General features: G+C 45.1%; 1 long non-coding RNA gene across 4 annotated transcripts in view; it reads right to left on the reverse strand.

Moving 5' to 3' along the window:
* LOC102129152 (uncharacterized) overlaps positions 1–20,938 on the reverse strand; it is a 128,528-nt gene extending 107,590 nt beyond the window's left edge. For all 4 annotated transcript variants that reach the window (XR_010582848.2, XR_001486816.4, XR_012427069.1 and 1 more), the window contains exon 1: positions 20,609–20,938. This is a non-coding gene — a long non-coding RNA (uncharacterized lncRNA). The remainder of the gene's footprint in view (positions 1–20,608) is intronic.
* Between the last annotated feature and the right edge of the window lie 538 nt (positions 20,939–21,476).

The following is a 21,476-nucleotide window of genomic DNA, read 5'->3' on the forward strand; positions in this document are numbered from 1 at the left end:
AGAATGGATGGATGGATGGATGGATGGATGGATGGATGGATGGATGGATACATTAATGACAGGCCAACAAATGGATGGAAGAATGGATGGAAGGATGGATGAAAAGACAGAAGGATGGAAGGGTGGGTGGATGGATGGATGGATGGATGGATGGAAGGATGGATGGATGGATAGATGGATGGATAGAAGGATGGATGGATGGAAGGATGGATGGATGGATACATTAATGACAGGCCAACAAATGGATGGAAGAATGGATGGAAGGATGGATGAAAAGACAGAAGGATGGAAGAATGGATGGATGGATGGATGGATGGATGGATGGATGGATGGATGGATGGATACATTAATGACAGGCCAACAAATGGATGGAAGAATGGATGGAAGGATGGATGAAAAGACAGAAGGATGGAAGGGTGGATGGATGGATGGATGGATGGATGGAAGGATGGATGGATGGAAGGATGGATGGATGGATGGATACATTAATGACAGGCCAACAAATGGATGGAAGAATGGATGGAAGGATGGATGAAAAGACAGAAGGATGGAAGGAAGGAAGGATGGATGGATGGATGGATGGATGGATGGATGGACGGATGGATGGATGGATGGATGGATGCATGATTCCTACTTAGTGTATCTGAAGTGAGAGTCTATAATCTGACCATTTTTCTAACTCCTTTGGTAACTCTGATGATTGGCCAAGGATGGAGCAGCTCTCAGCCCTGTCCCCTGGCCCTGCAACTTCTGGACCTTTTACTTTGTAACTAGGAAGGGAATCAGAATCTCCCTTCTTACTCATTATCTGGAGAACTACAGCCTGTTTACTGAGAGGAGCTTTCCAGATTCTCCCATTCAGAGATGATAAGCTGTCAACTCTCAGTTTGAGCTTGCTTGGCCTGCAACTTTTTAAAAATCTGAATTAGTTGGCAACATTTAAAATTAAATGATTTTTCTAAAATCTAGATTTCTGAATTTTCTTGTGAATAAAAACACAGGAGAGAGAGAAAGAGAGAAGTCCTGGTGAAATTGTGTCATTATTCTTGCAAGGCACTGGAATCAAGACCCAGAGAGAAGAAATCATTTGGATGGATTCAGGCTGTTAGCCAAGGGCAGACAATCCAGATCCCCCAGTGCCCAGAGATCCAGATTCCCATGTCTTTCCCTGCTGCATGTTAACTTTCAAAGCAGGTCAAGAAGACTGAGATCTAAAATGTGTTCAAGGAAAACGAAGTAAAAAGTTGACTAATTAAAGCATGGTCATCATCATCATCATTACCATCATTGTCACCTTAAAAATTATAGAGCATGTATTATTTAAAAAGCACCCTTCCATGCAACAGAACAAGAGACACAACAAACACCTGACAAGGATATCAAGGAGAAAAAACATTTAAGGATTATTTCAGAACGGGTGATAATATGAAGCAATATGCTACCATACTTCCTAAAATACCACACATGCACTAAGCAAACAGATCATTTAGTAGAAAGGAACTTGATGTTTTCTCAAAATGGATAAAAATGTATCTTGGATATTATCTTGTTAGTTGGTACATAGTAAAATAACAAAATAAACTCAATCAGCTCAAAATTGTTAGATCCAAAGGAAACAGGAGAGCTCGGCCATTTTCAAGTCATAGGCAATCTTCAAACTTTATTTTATGCCAGAAACTTATCAACATTTTGTAATGCACAATCAAATCTTTGTTGTGAATTGTGACAAACTCACTAATTGTGACAAACTCACTAAGGATGAATTAGTGACAAACTCACTAATATGGTTAGGATTTGTGTCCCCACCCAAATCTCATCTTGAATTGTAATCCCCATAATCCCACGTGTCAAGGAAGAGAACAGGTGGAGGTAATTGAATCACAGGGGTGGTTTCCCCCATTCTGTTCTCGTGATAGTGAGTGAATTCTCATAAGATCTGATGGTTTTATAAGGGGCTCTTCCCCCCTTCTCCTTCCTGTCCCCCTGTGAGAAAGGTACTTGATTCCCCTTTGCCTTCTGCCATGACTGTAAGTTTCCTGAGGCCTCCCCAGCCATGCTGAACTGTGAGTCAACTAAACCTCTGTCCTTTATAAATTACCCAGTCTTGGGTAGTTCTTTATAGCAGCATGAAAATGGACTAATATTCTCACTAATGTTGAAATGTATGTGACTCACACTAGCATTCGGGGTCACAATTTCCAAAGGGGTTTAAGCTTTAATGGAGTTAAGAATTGCATTTGTAAGTGAACATTTCCAAAGTGTATCAAGGCTCACAGGACACCCATACTAGGGGGTGGGGGAGTATATTTTTCTCTTTGTCCCTGAAATCACTCCCACCCAACCCATATCCTTCTCTGCAGTCACCAGTCTTCCAGCAGGAGCTATACCAGCCAGGACCTGAGATAAATCCTGTCCCAGTGTCCTGCCCTGCAGGCCAATGGGCCCTGGTCAGAACCTTTAACCTACTTCCCCCAGTGCCCAGGGATTTTGATTTCAATGGGACAGTCCTGGTCCACGTTGTTAAGTTTGACAACAAACCTTTGACTTATAGAACGGCTCTTGGCGGGAGCTGATGGGCCTTATCTCTGCCTGTGGCTAAGTCATCTCATGATAGCAAAACAGCAAAATGAGCAGAGGCTGCCAGCCCACCCAGTTTGCTGACACTTACTCTTTTCAAAGCATTTCTCCATCAGTTCCTCACTCCCACCAATAGCCCCTATGATAAGCATCATAAGCCCTCATTTCCAGAGAAAAACACATGGTGCAGAAAGTGATCAGCCTTGATCACACAGCCCAGCCACTGTGGACTCTGGCAGGCCATCTGAGTCAGCCTCAGGCTCCCTGCTTTGCAGCCTGTCTGCTCTGTGGGACAACTCCAAATAACAGTCACACACATCTGGAAAGTCGCGAGCAGGTCAGGAGCCCAATAATTTGCCCAGCTGGTTTGTGGAGGTCACCTCTGCCTCGGATGTGGTTGGTGAGCCTCCGCACAAAGGTACATGCCTCATAAACGGACAGTTGGAGGCTGGGTGTGGTGGCTCACACCTGTAATCCCAGCACTTTGGGAGGCTGAGGTGGGCGAATCTCCTGAGGTCAGGAGTTCGAGACCAGCCTGACCAATATGGCCTCCCAAAGTGCTGGGATTACAGGCATAAGCCACCACACCCAGCCATCTTCCACCCACTTCTAAGTGAGCATTTATCAATAAATAGGCAGCAACTGCAGCAGCTGAGAACAGAAAGATAAATTGCATTCTGGATAACCAAGGCTTCATTTCAATAGAAAGTAATTGCATTCTGGATAACTGAATAAACTCTTTTAAAAATATGATTTTAATTTAATAATTTTTAAAATTTATTTTTAAATATTTTCCCTGACTTGAAGCTCATAATTTAACAAATTTTAATGCACACTGTCTTAAAGTACAGTGATACTTCTTTGCAGATAGGATTTTATAGAAAGACGCAGGATCTTGCATGAGGAAATACAACACCTGTTAGCTCTGTGACCTTGTGATCTCTGCCTCTGCAAACCAGCAATAGGATGATCTGAACCTCATAGGTTATGATGAGAAGGAAATGAGGCAGTGTGTAGAGAAGCTCTTCACGCACTGTAAAGTACTGTGTACATACTGTCATCCTATTGTTCTCTGGACAGTATCAACACAGAAAACAATCTTTTCCTAATAATTCAAGACCATTGTTCCAAGCATCAGCCACCACAGTGTCCTTTAATTACAGCTGCAAAAGACATATGAATACTGTCCTGGGTAATAGCAGGAATGCCCTGACCCCCACCCCACCCACCCCCAGAGATGCAGTGGGTCCGTGGGTTGCAGTGCCACCCAAGAATCTGTCCCCCTACATCCCTGGGTGATTCTGATGTTTCATAGCAACTGTGCTTATGCATCAAACACTAGCTCTCCCCTTTCCCAGGTGAGGGACAGCATGGGTAACTGTTTATCCCCCTTCGCTCTGAATCTGTGAAATCATTATATTTTCTGTTCCATTATCACCAAGTATCCCCTACTTGGCCTTGGGACTGTTTGCTGCTTGCCACATGAGTAGCTGCCTAACTGCTGCTTCTGAAGATGACCACGGCTGCTAACACCCCTCGGTGCCCCACATCTGCCCCACTCTCTTCTTTTCCAGGTCCTACAGCTTCTCCTTTGCCCCATGGATTTTTGTAAGACAAGATTGGCCTTTGGTAGATCTCTTCAACACACCCCAAGACCCCAGTGCCCTGGGCTTCTATCTGCTGAGCAACCCCATCCCAGACTGGGCCAGTCTGGTTCAATAGCATCTCCTTCTAGTACCTGGGGAGGTGGGGGTTGTTTGCTGGGTTGGTTGGTTTTTTTCCAGAAGGCTTTGAAACAAACAGTTCATGTGACTGAATGCCTGAGAGACCAAGAGAAAAGAACCGATTGGCATTTGTAGGGGGTCATCGAGGGGGAATTCTTGGAGCAGGGAGAATCAGAGTAGGGTTTCCACAGACATTGCTGGAGTGTTTGGCCTAACAAAGCTGGCCCCGCTTCTCCAGGAAAAATGCAAAATGACTCGCAGATGATGTTGCAAACATTTCACTAAATCATGCTAAGAGCAGAAGGAGGAGTACACTTACAAATCCAAATTTCATTTCTTCCATAACAGCTATCTTCGTCCTTTTGAGTTTTTGCAAACACTAACAGCCCAAGGTGAACTGAGGCTCATTGTTAAAGGCAAAGCTGGCCCCAGCGAGCAAAAGACAAGATTCTGAGACCAGACAGAAGGTTTCCTCAGTGCTCTCTTGCCTGCTCCATGTCTCACTGGCCCCTCTCAGCTTTGCAGCCCATGTTGCTGGTGGCTTCACTGTGACCCTCTCACAGCAAGACTGGCTTGGGATACTTCAGTCCTGCAGATTAGGTCAGGAATGGATTCGTAGAACATGTCTCTTTGTTTTCATATGGATTGGTTTGCTAGGGTTGCCATAACTGAGAGCCACAAAGTGGGGGATTTAAACGGCAAAAATTGATTGTCTCACAGTTCTGGATGCCAGAAGTTCAAAACCAAGGTGTTGGCAAGGTGGTTTCCTTCCGCGACTGCGAGAGAGAATCTGTTCTGGGCCTCTCTCCTGGCTTCTGGTGGTCTGGCAATTTTTGGCATTTCTTGGCACGTAGAAGGATAACCCCCATCTCTGCCTTCATCTTCACATGCCTTCTCCCCGCATATGGGTCCGTGTTTAAATTTCCCCTTTTTATAAGGCCATGAGTCACACTGGGTGAAAGGTCTACCCTACTGCAATATGACCTCATCATAACATAATGACTTAAGTCTGCAATGATCTCCGAACACGGTCACATTTTGAGGCACCAAGGGTTAAGACTTCCACATATGAATTTTGGGAGGACACGATTAAATACAAAACACGATGTAACTGATCTGGTCCTCTTTCTGGACTCCCACTTGCTGAATAGCGTGTGGTGGGGAGGGGCAGGGAGATACAAGGTATAGCCAGTGTAATGGTTAATTTTGTGTGTTCACTTGGCTAGGCCACGGGGTGCCCAGATTAAGCATTATTCTGGGTGAGCCAGTGAGAGGGATTCCAGGTGAGGTTGGCATTGAATCAGTGGATGCAGTAAAGTAGATTTTCCTCCCAATGCGGTTGAGTATATCATTCAATCCACTGAGGTCTGAATAGAACAAATGGTGGAAGGGGGAATTTTCCCCTTTTATTCCTGCCTCACTGGTTGGACCGGGGCATCATCTCATCCTCTCCTGCCCTCAGTCTGGGATTTACACCAACTCCCCTTGTTCTAGGGGCTTCAGACTCATCCTGAATTACACCTCTGGCTTTTCTGGGTCTCCAGCTTGCAGAAGGCACATCCATTGTGGGACTTCTTAGCCTCTATAGTTGTGTGAGCCAGTTCTTCACTATGTATAATAAATATTTATAGATCTAGATATTACACACACACACATACACACACGCACACACAGATGCTTCTCAACTTAGGATAGGGTTACATCCCAATAAATCCATAAAGTTGAAAAATCATAAATCCAACCATTGTAAATCAGGGACTATCTGTATAAGTCTTTTATAAGTTCTGTTTCTTTGGAAAACCCTGACTAAAACACCAGTCCAGTAAAATAATGTCAACAGGCTCTCCAGAAAATGTTTACCTCTCCAGGAAAAAGAAAATGATCGTATCTCAGACTCCTTCCCTTCCTCTCCCACATTCTTCTCTAAGATGACTGAAGGGTTTACGGCAGAGGAGGTGGCTTAATACGCCTGTTGCCGGAAGAGTGGAATCTTCCAGCATGCTGTCCTAAGCCACTCTGCCTTCAAGGCAATGTCCCTCCTCCTCCTGGTTGCTGCTTGTCCTGCTGTCTTTTGAAGCTTAGGTCAACGGCTGGTAGAGCCAGGACCCATCTCCTGGGTGTCTAGGGACCAGGCCGTCCACCCTAACCTTGTCCTCTCAGGTCACTCTTCCTGGAGCTAAGGTCAGGCTGCAGCGGGCATTTGTTCCTTGACCCAGGTGTTCTACCCAGTTGCCCAAAGTTACAGGATCACCTGTCCACCCTGTTCTCCACATGAACTGGTTTTCAAAAATGACCTCTTTTATTTTTAAAGGGCACTGAAAACCTTTGCCATCAGGGGCCTGCCCAGCCATATTCTAGCAGGGGCTACATCAGTCCCTGGAGGTTACCAAGGGCTGGAAATAGCCTGTGCTTTGTTAGGGGAACTGAAGTGGCCTGTGTCTTCAATTTTCCTTTTTCTTTCAGTATTGAGATGCCTTTTGCCCTCTGCCACCTCCTTTTATCTTCCTTGACAGGCTCCCAAGTTCCAAACCGAACTGAACTAAGAGAAAAGATCTTCCTTATTGCTTATTGTGGCTGAGCCAGAGGCCACTGTCAGTTGCCCTGGGGACAGCCAGTGAGGCGGAAGGGAGGCCAGGTGGTTTCTGGTCCTCAGGGTTCCTCCCTCACTTGCGTCTGCTGTTGGCCCTGGTGGGGAAGTAACTGTGCAGGCCTGACGTGTGCTGAACCAAGGATCTCACAGTATCAACAAGAAAACCAAAACATCGTGTGTGCGTGTGCCCTGAGGCACTAACGTAGCCCTCGTTCAGCTTCAAAGGAAGACTGAGACATTAATTAATTAATTACTCAAGCGTCAAACAATGAAAACAGAAGCTGGAAGGAAGGAGGTGTGTTCATTCACTCTCTTTCTCAACATGGCTTTTTATCCCCATACCATCACCAGCCCAGCAAACTATTTCCTCAATTGAACTTTAACAGGACCAAATCGCATGTCCACATCTCATTCTTCTTCTTCGTTGAATTCTGTGCCATACGGAACACTCTTGATCACAATCATACCAGCTAACATTAATCCTGTGCTTATGATGCCAGGCAGCCTTCTAAGGTCTTTACACTTTTTATCGCAATTTATCATTTTAAAAAACCCTATGAGAGAGGCACTATTACCAGCCATAATTTCTAAAGAAGGAAATGGAAGCACAGAGAGGTTGGGTAAAGGCACACAGGATGTGGTGGAGCCAAGAATTGCACTTGGGCCTTCATTTACAGAGCTCGTGTTCCCCTTGACCAGGTCCTAGCAAGAGGAAAAGGTGTTTAGGTCTTTGATGTAGCCCCAGCCTCCTGAGTAACTGGGGCTACAAGTGTGTGCCACAATGCCCAGATAACTCTTTTTTTTTTTTTCAGTAGAGATGAGATCTCACTGTGTTGCCCAGGCTGGTCCCAAATTCTTGAGTTCAAGCCATCTTCCTGCCTCAGCCTCTCAAAATGTTTGGATTATAGGCATGAGCCACCACACTTGGCTCTGAGTCTTTTTTTAAAGAGGTTCGTGGTGGGTCTTGGCTCACTTCGTGGTGGGATGAAACTATGACTCACATGACCTTGTCCTCCCTCTGGTTAAAAAAAAATATCTTCATCCCATGGCCCTGGATGTCCTTTCCCTGTCCGTATAATTCACTGAGACTTTAGTTAGAGTTTCATTTGTCTAGCATGGAGTTGGTGCTTTGGAAGCCACTACAGACAACGTCATGCCCTCTCCCCTGAGACCCATGCTCTCTGAAGTCCTAGCGCACCTGACACCTGACCCAGGATGTCAGCATCCCTTGCCTGGGTCATGCCTCCTAGCCTCACCATGTCACCATGTTGCTGTGGGGACAACCCCTGGGGTGGGAGTGAGGTGAAGCAAAAATTTACTGTAAAGGACCTAGAAATTCATATGTAGACACAGTTCTACTCTTGAATGTACAAATCCTTGTACTATATTGCCTACAGATTGAATAAATAGTGCGTTCACACATATATTTTATTTTTAGGGTTTTTAAAAAAAATTTATCTTTAATTGTGGTAAAATACACAAAACATGAAATTTACCATCGTAACCATTCTGAATTTTATAGTTCAGCGGCATTAAGCACATTCACATTGTTGCACAACCATCACCATCACCAATCTCCAGAACTCTCTCATCTTGCAAACCTGAAACTGTCCCCATTAAACACTGACTTCCATTTCCCTTTCCTCCCAGCCCCTGGCAACCACCTTTCTCCTTCCTATCTCTATGAATCCGACTTCTCTAGGGACCTCATATAAGTGGAATTACACAGTGTTTGTCTTGCCTTAGCACAATGATGTCCTCAAGAGCCATCCGTGGTGCAGCATAGCACACATGTACTTCGAACGTTTGTAGAGGTTATGCTCAAAAGTCAAATTCATTTAAGAGCATTAGTGACTTTTTGGTGATAACTAATACTTATATGGTGTTTACTCTTTCCTAGAAAAGTTAGGCTAGTTAGGCTCTATCGTAAGCACTGCACGTGTATTAACTCATTTGATCTTCACAATAGCTTGGGAGAAGGGTATAATTATTATTGTCCCTATTTTACTGATCACCAAACTGAGACACAGAGAAGCTAAGCAACTTGCCTGAGGCCACACAGCTATTAAGTGGGAAACACAGGATTTGATCACAGTGCATGGGCTCTGAACCACTGCACTACATAAGTAACTCTTTGCTGGTCCACATTTCCTCAGCCAGTGAATACCACCAACACAACAATCCCAACATCACATGGACGGGGAGAGGCCAGCAAACTAAAAAAGTTCCAAAACTTTAGCTGTGTAGTAAATGCCACTTTTTTTTTCTTTGAGATGGAGTCTCGCTCTGTCGCCTAGGCTGGAGTGCAGCGGTGCGATCTTGGCTCACAGCAATCTCCACCTCCCAGTTTCAAGTGATTCTCCTGCCTCAGCCTCCTGAGTAGCTGGGATTACAGGCATGCACCACCATGCCTGTAAGCTGATTTTTGTGTTTTTAGTAGAGACAGTGTTTCATCTTCACCATGTTGGCCAGGCTGGTCTTGAACTCCTGACCTCAAGTGATCTGCCTGCCTCGGCCTCCTAAAGTGCTGTGATTACAAGCATGAGCCACTGCACCCAGCCCACATTTTTTCTTAAACGTTTTATTTTGGAATTGTATTAGATTTACAGAGAGTTTCTGCATACTCATTTGGTTTTAGCTTTTCCCAACGTTATCATCTTCCATTGATACATTTGTGAAAACTAAGAAACCAACACTGGTACGTTACTATTAACTGAACTCCAGATTCTGCTTGCAATTCACCTGTTTTCCCATGAATGTTCTGTTTTCTGTGCTCCAGGACCCAATCCAGGTTCCACATTGCACTTAGTCATACGTCTTCTTAGTCTCCCCTGGTCTGTGACTTTTCTCACACTTCCCTTGTTTTTCATGACCTTGACAGTTTTAAGGAGCCCAGGTCAGGTGTTTTGTGGAATGTCCCTCAGTTTGGGATTAATATTTTTTCTTGATTAGATGGGTTACAGGTTTATTTCACCATAAAGGTGAAATGTCCTCTTGTCATTTTATATCTGGGGTACATAATATCCACATTACCAGTGGTGTCGACCTCAACCATTGGGCTAAGGTGCTGTTTGCCATGTTTCTCTACCATGTGAAGCTCCTAGTTTTCCTTGTCCATATTCTGTCCTTTGGAAGCAAGTCACTAAATCTAACCCACTTACCCGGTAGAGACACAAGTGGATTAAAGTCTCCCTCTGGGAGATGAGAGTATCTCACATTATTTGGAATTCTTCTGTAAGGAAGAACCGTCTCCTCTCCTGCGTGAATTCATGTATTTGATCACATTTTTAGATCAATGTGGAGTCACGTGTAGATTCCACTTCTATTATAACAGTTGGTTTTGCTTTCTCTCCAGGGAGCCCTGGTTGCAGCTTTAGCTGCACTGGCCTGGGTCAGGTCCTGTCCTCCTTGTTGCCCACCCAGCACCTCCACTCCTCTCCGCACTTTCGCTTACACTGCTTGCTAAGCCCAGAGTGTCTTGCACATGCCTGTCCTCCATCCAAGTCCTGCTTGTTTTTCAATGACCAGCTTAAGATGCACCACTTCAATGAAGCATTCTCAAAGCATCTCTCTCTGTCTCTCTTAAAACAAAACAAACAAACAACTTCTACAACACCAACTGACTACATTCCCCAACCTGGCAGGTATGCTGCTGACTGCTTGTTTCACTCAGCTACTTCTTATAGTTCTTTTTTTCTTCCCTCCCTCCCTCTTTCCTTCCATTCTTCTCTCTTTCTTTCCCTCCCTCCCTTCTTTCCTTCTGCCTGCCTGCCCTCCCTCTTCTTCCCTCCCTCCATCCCTCCCTTGTTCTCCCTCATATAATTCTATTAACTCATTAAGGAAAGAGGATATTCTCTTTTCTTTCTCTTTGACCCCTCCAAAGAGTAGGTATTCAACAATTCAATTCATTGAACTGAACAGCATCAGAGGATCAAATCTATGCATACCAGAACGAATCTAGATAGTACTGGATACCTTCTTTAAACCATGCTATTTCCCAGGAACAAAAGGGCAATTTTATTTCATGACTGATATGTAATTTTCCTATAATTAAGCACACCTCCCTTAAAGACTGTGACCTTTTCTGGACCAAATGCCAGGTCTGGTCTTATTGATGAGTTGTATCTAATCTTTTTCTTTTCTTCTTCAGATTCCATTAGCCAATTTGTCTGACCAATGTTCATAATCAAGGGATTAGCTGACTAACTGCAGATTGTGCTAATATTGAAAAAGCATGTAGGGGACTCTTGTCCTAGGAGATGTAGGAAGCAGAATTGCTTCCCTAGTGCTCCATGTGAAAAAGCCTTTGGAGTGCAATGGTACAGGATTGCAAATGCTGGTTTCAGGAGGGAAGCAATGGGAGGTGAGCAAGAGGGGTGTACAGCACCCCCTGCGACTCGACACAGTGTATTGCTACAATACACCCCTAGTCCTCCAGTCACCCTGCGATTTTTGAAGTACTATGCCTCCCCATATATGCCTGACCTAATGCGTTGCCCATCAATGCAGAAGGTAGACCTGCAACCCACACCAGCTTTGAGAGCAGAAGGGTTTCCCAGTGGTCAGACCAAGCCTGCTTGGTGTGCTTTTGTGGAGGAGGTTGGTGGAAAATGGGTATTCCTCTCATTACCTGGCAAACTGAAGACTTAAGGACCCACCTCACAGCTGAGTCTCTGTTCACTGAAATGACCGGTTGGTAGAAACATCGGCTTGAATCTGCTCCCCTAGCTACATGACTGGCTTTTGAAGTGATTGGATGTGCATGACTTCCATGCCTCTCACACGCAGTTTTCACTCTTCAGAGGCAATTTTGATTAGCTAGTAACATGCCCACTCAGCAATTGCCCCCTTGCTATCCAAGGTTCTCAGGCAACATTGGGGGCCAAGCCATTATCAGAAGTTAAAAGGTCATGAGAACCTTGTGAGGAGCCAGGATGGTGTTGCCATCTGTTAACAACATTTCCACCCTCACCCCTGTGAGCGGAATTGCTAGGACCATTCCTTTATGTCTGCCCCAGAGAAGGGCTCCTTTTCCCATGCCTGGAAGCTGGACAGTTATAGTTCATGAATTCATAACACTGACTACATTGTTCACAGATGGGCTGGACATAAGCACAAAATTATTGTACAATAGTTGCTAAGTGTTGCATTGGCAGAGAAAACCTATTCCAAATACCTTGATGTCAAGGGGCCAAGTTACCTTATTAGAACTGTACCTTTCAAGCTCTCAAAAGGGACAGAAACTTTATAGACAACTTACTGAGTAAATACAGGGATTTTTTTTCTTTTTTCCATCCTCAGTCAAGAGGAAAGAACATGAACTTGGACATGCAAGAGACAAGAAACTCAAGTCTTCCCCAGGAGCTCCCACCCAGTGAGAGATGCTGACCATGAGGTCACCTAGAATCCCATCAGAGGCTACTCTCCTGTCCCCTCTCCAAGCCTTCCACAGCCATGGAGTCTTTCCATGAACCAGGAGTCTCAGCTTCTCACTTATAGTTTATGATGATTAATTTTATGTGGCGGTTTGGCTGGGCCACAGTCCCCAGATATTTTGTCAAATGTCATTCTGGATATTTTCCTGAAGGGGTTATTTGAGATTAACATTTACATTGGTGGACGTTGAGTAAAGCAGATGACCCTCCATCATGTGATGGGCCTCATCCACTCAGCTGAAGGCCTTGAGAGAAGAAACACTGACCTTCCTTGAGCAAGAAGGAATTCTGCCAGCAGACTGGCCTTTTGCCTGCCCCATCAGATTTTGGGCTCACCAAACCTCCTCATTTGTGTGAGCCAATTCCTCAAAATAACTCTCTCTTCTCTTCTCTCTCTCTCTTTTTTCTGTGTGTGTGTCCATCTGTCTCTATACATAAATATATAGATATACAACTCTGATTAATGCATAGTTAACTCCTGTTTTCATGGAGGGCTCACCAGAGTATTGGTCTGGTGACTCTCCTAAAATATCAGCTGAACTCATAAACCCCCAAAGACTCATGTTTTGCTCAGAGGCCTCTGATTCATGACTTTAATTCAAAGGCACTGCTCTTGTTCCATATGAAGTTTCACTCACCTCAAATGCTAGTATTTCATAGCCTTTTTCTGTAGTCTTCAGGCCTCTGATAATTACAAAAAGTAGAATCTCCATTCTTGGATCTCAAGTCAAACCTAGGTTAGTTGTAAAAAGTGCAAAAGGGAACAAGTATTCTACAAATCTCCCCTTGGATCTTCAAGCCTCTGAGTTCCCAATTATACCATATTCCCATGCCCACCCTTATCCCCCATCCCCACCCCTGCCCCAAGGAGGTCGATGGTATCATTCTGATTCTAAATAAGGAGATGCAGCTGATATATTCAAGGGTATGGCATCTCTGGAGTAGGATAAGCATGAGAACATAAGCTTTGGTTTCTGGCCTTGAGCACCAAGCAATGCCATCCCCCGCTACCCTAATTCTGATTTCAGCATATAGATCTGTTTATTACCACAATCTGTCTTATTTATCCAATCGGCTATTCCTGGGAGGAGCAAGTCCCCAGGTGCCAAAGCATCAGAAATAAAGAAAAGATGTGGTTAATACAGGAGGCTTCTGCCACAGCATCTCAACAGAAATCCTGCCCAGTAAAGAACAAATGTTCCAGAAATATCACTCCACCTTTATACAAACACACTTTTTTTTTTTCTGAAATATGCACCTCCTTTGATGTCCTGATGGTTTGATATCAGTTCGATTACTTGGTTGACACTGCGCTGGCCCCAGGGGAAAAAAAAAATGACTTTGCATCAGAAGTAATACTTCAGAACAAGGTAGAAAGAGCACTGGACAAGAAGTCCAGTGGGATCTACTCCTTCTTCCCTACTCGCTGGGTGTGTGACCTTGGGCAAGTCACTTTCCCTCCCTTCAAGGGAGGATTGCTCCACTTACACCACTGTAAGCTTGGCCAAATGATCTCTAGGTCTGTCTTAGTCTATTGGGGCTGCACTATAAAAAATTCCATAGACTGGGTGGCTTATGAACAACAGAAATCTCTTTCTCACAGTTCTGAGGGTGGGAAGTCCAAGATCAAGGCACTAGCAGACTCAGTGTCTGGGGAGGGTCCACTTCCTGGTTCACAAACACCATGTTTTTGCTGCATCCTTACATATGTAGTGGAAGGGGTAAATGAACTCTCTGGGGCCTCTTTCATAAGGGCGCTAATCCCATCTGTGAGGCCCCATCCTCTTGACTAATCACCTCCCAAGGGTCCCACTTTAAAATATCCTGCCACTGGGGATTAGGGCTCAATATATGAATTTTGAGGGGACATCAACATTCAGTCTATAGCAAGGCTTTATTCAGTTCTGGCCTCCTATGACCACTGCTCCTGTGAAATTGCCACAGCCTTGTGACACAGGACTTTCTCCTATGGCATGTCCACATTGCTGATGACTTTCACTCACTCTACAGCTATCACATCTTCATAAAGCTCCTTAGTAAACCAAAATTGTCTAATTTTGCCAAATGCAATTCATAGCTTTAGTTTAATAAAACAAAGGTGTTAACATATTTTAGAGCTCTTCACTTTCCTTTGAGGTAATATTTTCTAAAATAGTATGTCTTAAAATTATATTAACATTTGGAATTCTCTATTTTAGGAAGTTTTTAAAAAATTCATTAATACTTGCTACTAGACTAGAAGGACATGAAGTTTTGAGAAGGAAGCCACAGAAATTGGTTAATGTTCAGGTCATTGATTGAGTAGTCTGTTCTAAGGAGAGACGTCTTCTCACAGAACAGAGGGCATCATTTCTATTCTTATTAACAACATTTAATGTTAGAAGATGCTTCATTATACACAGAACACCACCGCTTACCTGTGTCATTTAATCACCATGACAACACCATGAAGAAGGCGTTGTTACCTCTAGTTTAAAAATGAGGAGACTGAGGCTCATGAAGTTTAAGAGACTTCTCCAGATTGCTCAGAAAGATTGCTGGCCAGGCGCAGTGGCTCACGCCTGTAATCCCAGCACTTTGGGAGGCCAAGGTGGGCAGATCACCTGAGGTCAGAAGTTCGAGACCAGCCTGGCCAACATGGTGAAATCCCATCTCTACTAAAAATACAAAAAATTAGCCAGACGTGGTAGCAGGAGCCTGTAATCCCAGCTAGTCGGGAGGCTCAGGCAGGAGAATGGCTTGAACCCGGGAGGCAGAAGTTGCAGTGAGCCGAGATCATGCCATTCCACTCCAACCTGGGCAAGAGCAAGACTCCATCCAAAAAAAAAAAAAAAAAAAAGATTGCTTTGAGTTCTAGAAGAGTGGAAGAAAAGCCAGACTCCAAATCCCTTGGTTGATAAATACTGGCTGACGACGGTGAGGCAGTGAAGATCCTAAGATGACCTGTGTGACCTCAAATTATGAAGAATGGTGAATAGAAAAAGTTAGATGAAAATCAAATCCTTTTAAATGTTTGCCTAGGGAGTTTGCCTTTACAAACCTTGCAGTGACTCATTTCTTACTAGTAAAGATTAAAATTGTGAGGTGCATAATTATCTCTTTATTCATCTATTTTTAAAATCCAGATTGTTCCACGCCCACATGACCCAAGTGCACGGTCCATTAGCACCATGAAGAGAAACGCCTGGGTTGTTGAAGCAAAAGCAGTGCGTGAGTCACAATGTCAGGTGACTCAGATAAACACTCACACCACTTTTCTAGTCTACACCTGTCTTTATTCAGTCGTGACAACTGACAAATAGGTAGATTTGGACTCACACTGAGAGGGATCAGTCTTTCTGATACATTCCTTAAGGCAGATGTGGGAAGAAAGAAGGAAGGGAAAGGGATTTGACAATGGTGGGTCCTTTGTATCCATGACCTCATGACCTGCACTGGCTGATAGTGTTTGAATGGAGTTACTCTTCTTATCCCCCTCCCCATTCTTTTGTTTAAACCAAAAACGGTCAGAAAATGTTGGGATGCATTGGCCTCCCTTCCCTTCTTGCCACTCCTAATTCAGTCTAAATGAAGCTTCAGATTCTGTTTGGAAGGGGAACAGATTTCCTTGGTGAAGAGCCAAGTTCTTAATGAGAAACTTAGAATTCAGTCTGTTCACGTCTCCTGAGGATCCTGGGGCTGAGCACAGCTTTGGCTGCAGAGCACAATAGGTTCATCCCACATCCCGGCAGTCATGTAAATACTAGCTCCCCAGCACAGTAACCTTGGACGCGAGGCAACTGGCTTCCCTGGCTCTGCCCAAGATAACAAGGACCAGAACACCAGCAGGGAAGGGAGATGAACAAAGCCAGCATGGGACCAAGGCTACCCAGAAAGAAGGGTCCTACCACCTGCCCCTCACCCGGAATGTGCCTGGTGACCTTCCCCCTCCTCCCTTCCCCACCCACCCCTGCCACTTGCACATAGCTCTGGAAGCCTAGAGGGGAAGTGGGGTGGAACGGCTGCCTGTCTGGAGAGTTACTCAGACTCTCAGGGAAAGAGCAAAAGTCCCTGAAGTTTCCAGCATGGTAGAGAAAGAACAGGCTTTATGGAGGGGGAACAGGAGGGGTTTTTTTTGTTTGGTTGTTTTTTGGGTTTTGTTTTTTGTTTTTTGTTTTTTTTTTAAAAAAAAAAAAAGAGAGAGAGAGATAGAGAGGATGGCCAGGTGTGGTGGCTCAGAACTTTGGGAGGCTGAAGCAGGAGGATTCGCTTGAGGTCAGGAGTTTGAGACCAGGCTGGGCAATATAGCAAGATGCTATCTCAAAAAAAAAGAGGAAAGAAAAAAGAGGAAAAGGGGTTAGAAACAGAAGGGTTATCAAAAAGAGCTCAATGAAAAAGGCCAGAGAGCTTCACACAGTGACCAGGAGGAACTTGGTGCTCACCTAAAACGCCTTTCCTCTCAGAGCACGGACTAGCCCATGTCAGGGCAAGAAGGGATGCAAAACTCAGAATTCTTTTGTCCTAGACCGCCTGGAGAGTCTGGTAAAAAGCTGGGGAGCTCTCCTGAGAAAAGTGCCTGCGAGCTCACTCACGCGCACATCACACACACACGTTCATGAATGAATTCAGGGCTTTCACAGATGTCTCAAAGCTCCTCTCTGGGATCCCCAGATCTACAGCTCCCTAGCTTAAGAACTCTGCTTCCAGTCTAGCAGTTCTCAACCGAGGGCAATTTTGCTTCTCCCCATCTCCCATCCAAGGGGGACATTTGGCAGTGCCTGAAGACAGTTTTGGTTGTCCCAACAGAGAAGGAGGGGGCGCAACAAGCATCTAGTGTGGAGAGACCACAGGTGCCACTAATCATTTCATCATGCACAGGACAGGCCCCCAGAGCACAGTTATTGACCCCAAATGTCAACAGTACAGACATTAAGAACGCTGCTTCTCTCCCAACACATCATGGAATCACAGAAATCTCAATCATCTGACCCAGATCACAGGTGTGGCTATTCGCAAGACCAGGACTCCTACTCTTGATAGGAAATAATGATTGCTGATTTATTGAGAACTTATCATTTTCCAGACACTATTCAAGTACTTCACATGAATGGATTCTCTTAATTCTTACAACTATCCTCTGAGATGAATGTGGTTATCCCCATTTCACAGATAAGAAAATTGAGGCAAAGAGAAGCAAAGTCTCCCACCCAAGGTCACATGGTCACAGTGGTGAGGCAGAGTGTGAAACCAGGCAGGCCGGCTCGAGAGTCTGTCTGGCCAGTGACTCTTACAGGGCCATGCCAGGATTCTAGTAGCCAACCATATTGCAAAGAGGTCAGCAAAAACACAGCATCATCCTGGCTTTGCAATCTTAGTCCTCTTAAGCCTTTTTTTTCTCATCCAGACCCGAGCTTTAGCTTCTTAGTGTTTTAGGCTTGGTGGTTTTCCTCCTTCTTCTGAGGATCTATTTCTCTCATTCCTATGTGCATCTTACATTTCTATTGTCACTTACAATTTTCATAATATCATCCATTATTTCATCTGAGTGTCTAAACAAGCCTATAAAGCAAACAGGACACTTCACAAATGAGGAGAAGAAACAACAAGGTCACTGGGGAATGAAATGTCCAGAGTCAGCACCAGCAACCTCCAAGGGATGCATGTTCCAAAGTTTTTGTGTCCTTCCTCTGACCACTGCCACCAGTCCAGGTGGCTCTGCCTCAGGCTTGGAATGAGCTGGGAAGCCCAGACCCTCAGCCTGAGAGTAGAAGTGTCCTTCTAGCCTCTGCAACATGGGAATTCCTAATCACATGAATATTGTATTAAGCATTTTATTGACCTTCAATAGAATTATAAATTTGTGTTAACAACACATGACTTTATGTGAAATGTATGCATTTTATCTTTGCTAATGGGATGAAACAGTCTAAAATTCCCACACGTCATCCTAGCTCCTGAATTGCTTAATCTGTCTCCCAGCTCCTTGCTATATTTTTCTGTTCAAGATGATGCTATGTTGTTGGTGGTGGTGCTGTTTCATTTTGGTTTTTCAAAAAATGAGCTGTGCTGGGCTGCCTGCCAGCTGGTGCCCCGACTCCATCCAGAAAACCAGGGGTGCTGAGCTGAGCAGCACCCCTCTGCATAGCCTCTGCATATCCCCCAGACTCCAAAACCAATGGGTCCAATCTACAATTTGCATCTTGTCTTGGCAGAAATCTCTTCTGCGTGAAATGGTTGCCAGTGTCTGAATAAGACTCGGTCATTTTAAGCAACATTCAAAACAAGATCCCAGAACAGAAAAAGAAGTTCCAATTTTCCTTGTCTTTTCACCTGAGTCTTACAGGTTTGCCTCTTGATTCTTTGCAGCAAACAGAATTGCCTCTAGGTAAAGATAAAAGTGAATGGACTCTCAGTTTTCCTTAATTACTAATGTATGCATTGGCTCATCTTTTATCTCATACATGCATAGCATCTATTACATATACTTCCATGCCTCAACATGCTCTGATTTAAGGCAGATGAAGGGGTTACTTGCAAAGATAACTAAATCTGTTTGGTTTAATCATATAACTGTATCTTTACTGTCTGCTATTTTTTTTTCCTCTCAGGCTGGAGTGTAGTAGCTCACTGCAGCCTCAAACTCCTGGGCTTATGTCAGCTGACTGTTCTAAATCAAGATGATTTAGATTCCCAAGAGACATTTCAAATCATTTTGAAGAAGATATTCACACATGAAGCACTTGGATATTCATAAATAGGCACCTCTCACCCATGAGTGAGTTAATTCATATAGGTCAGGATTCTGTCATATACAAGGGACAAAAAGTCCCCTGCGGCTGAAGGAAAGGAATCAGGGAAGCACAAGGACAGTGCCTGTCTCAGGGACAGCTAGGACAGGGGGGTCCCAAGACAGACCGAGAGAGACTCGCTCTCCTCTGGATTCTGCTTCCCAGTGCCAGCCCCCAGGTTTGCATTATTCTTCCTGCTGCAGAGGATTCCTCTAAATGGCAGTGGGAGGCAGGTCAAGGGCAAGATTGTTGAAGACCATGCAATGGACTGAATGTTATGTCCCCCCAAAATTCCTATGTAAAAATCCTAATCCCCAAGGTAAAGGTATCAGGGAGTGGGGCCTTAGGGAGGTAATTAGGACCTGGCGGTGGAGTCTTCATGAATGGCATTAGTGTCCCCATAAATGAGGCCCACGAGAGACCCTCTTGCCTCTTCTACCATGTGAGGAAATAGCAAAAAGTCACCCCCTATGTCTTAGTCTGTTTTCTGAACTGGGCAGTTCATAAAGAAAAGGAATGTATTCCTTACAGTTATGGAGTCTGAGAAGTCCAAGGAGGCAGGGTCACATCTGGTGAGTGCCTTCTTTCTGCTGGGAACGCTGAAGAATCCCAAGGCAGTATGGGCCATCACATGGCAAGCGGACAAAGCGTGCAAACCCACTTCCTCAGGTCTCTCTTCTTTTTCTCATAAAGCTGCCAGTTCCCCTCCCATGCTAACCCATTAATCCATCCATCCACAAATGGATTAATCTATTCATGCATAAATGGTTTAATCCATTCATGAGCGCAGAGCCCTTCACTTACCTCTGAAAAGCCCTGCCTCTCAACACTGCCACATTAGGGATTAAGTTTCAACATGAGTTTTGGAGGGGACATTCAAACTGTAGCAAGCTATGAGCCAGAAAGCAGGTGGTCACCAGACACCAAATCTGCTGCCACCTTATCTTGAACTTCCCAGTCTGTAGAACTGGGAGAAATAACTGTCTGTTGTTTTTAAGCCTCCCAGTCTAAGGCATTTTGTTATAGCAGCCTGAACAGACTGAGAAGCTCATATCACCCCTGCTCAGCAACCTCCACCAGAAGGAAAGGGTCGTTCTCATTGCCTCCCTATGTCAAAATCTCAAGGTAGAACGACAGCTGACCAGACCCTGGTCATGAATTGCAGGGACCAATCATCGTGTAGGTGGGGGGTGGGGCTACAGTGATTGGCCAAGCCCGGGTCACACGTCCATCCCTAGGACCCAGCGGTGGAGTCACGTCATGGCAGTCCCAGCAGGGTTACAGGTCTGGAGTTAGAGAGGTGCACTTCCCCAGAGGAAGGGGGGTGGGCGGTATTGTCGCCAGAAGAAGGGGAAAGGGCCATTGGACAGGCCAAAAACAACAGATGTCCACTATAATTATGTCCCAAGATTTCCACTGAAAGCGGTTGTTTGGAACTAAATTACATTTCCCAATGAAAACAATTGTATAACAATGGCTTATATTTGCGTGGCGTTTTATGAGGCACTTCCTTACCCGTTATGTTACTTGACCCCTCAGTTGCCCTGCCAGGTAGAAAGGATAGGTAGTTCACTTCTGCACATTGAGCCAGCCCTTAAAATGCTCCAGCTGAGGGGCCCTCTGTGCCGGCTCCCGGGAGCCCTGAGGTTCTGGGCAGGGAGGGAGCTTCGGTGGAAGGACTTCCCGGACAGCGGCAGGTGTTGTGGGGAGCTGGCTGCTCCCGCCAGGCCTGAATGCTTCCGCTCCCTTCTCCCCTGACCGCGGCCTGGGCCCCTTGGATGGAGTCCCCAGGCTGTCTCCAGGGCTGTGTAAAATGCTGATTGGAGTAGAAGTAGAGGGTGGAACGAGAAAGGGGCAGCTGGGAGCCTGCACTGCATCCAGGGCAAGGGGCGGAGCTGAGCTGAGCTGAGCAGCACTGTGAGTGGCTGGAAGTAGGAAATGGGAGGAAGCAGTGAGGGAGCCACTTTAAAGGCAGAAATATTTCACTTTAATTTATCTACTGCATGATACTGCAATAAAACTCTCCTCATATAAATCCCTGAATCACCAGTTAAACTGTCCAGGACAAGACACTCAGCTTGTCTGAGGAGGTAGGGTGGGTGCTGAGGGATCACAGGGAAGGGGCAGAGGGAAGAAAGATTTGGAGAGCTCTGGAGAAGCAGGAAATTGGAACCAGAGATGCCTGAAGGACACATGAACTGCAGGGATGAGCAGGAATTGTGGGAAGACATTGGACACCCCAGGATGGGAGGAGAGGTGCTCCGGTCACCGGGCTGGGGACCTCTGTTCTGCAGCATGGCAGTCCCCGCCCCAGCCTCAGTGCTCTGTGACCTGAGCCTCAGCACCAAGTACTGACCTGCACCCACGCCCTAGAGGTGGTGGC

The sequence above is a fragment of the Macaca fascicularis genome, chromosome 18 (genome assembly GCF_037993035.2).
Source record: "Macaca fascicularis isolate 582-1 chromosome 18, T2T-MFA8v1.1".
NCBI lineage: Eukaryota > Metazoa > Chordata > Mammalia > Primates > Cercopithecidae > Macaca > Macaca fascicularis.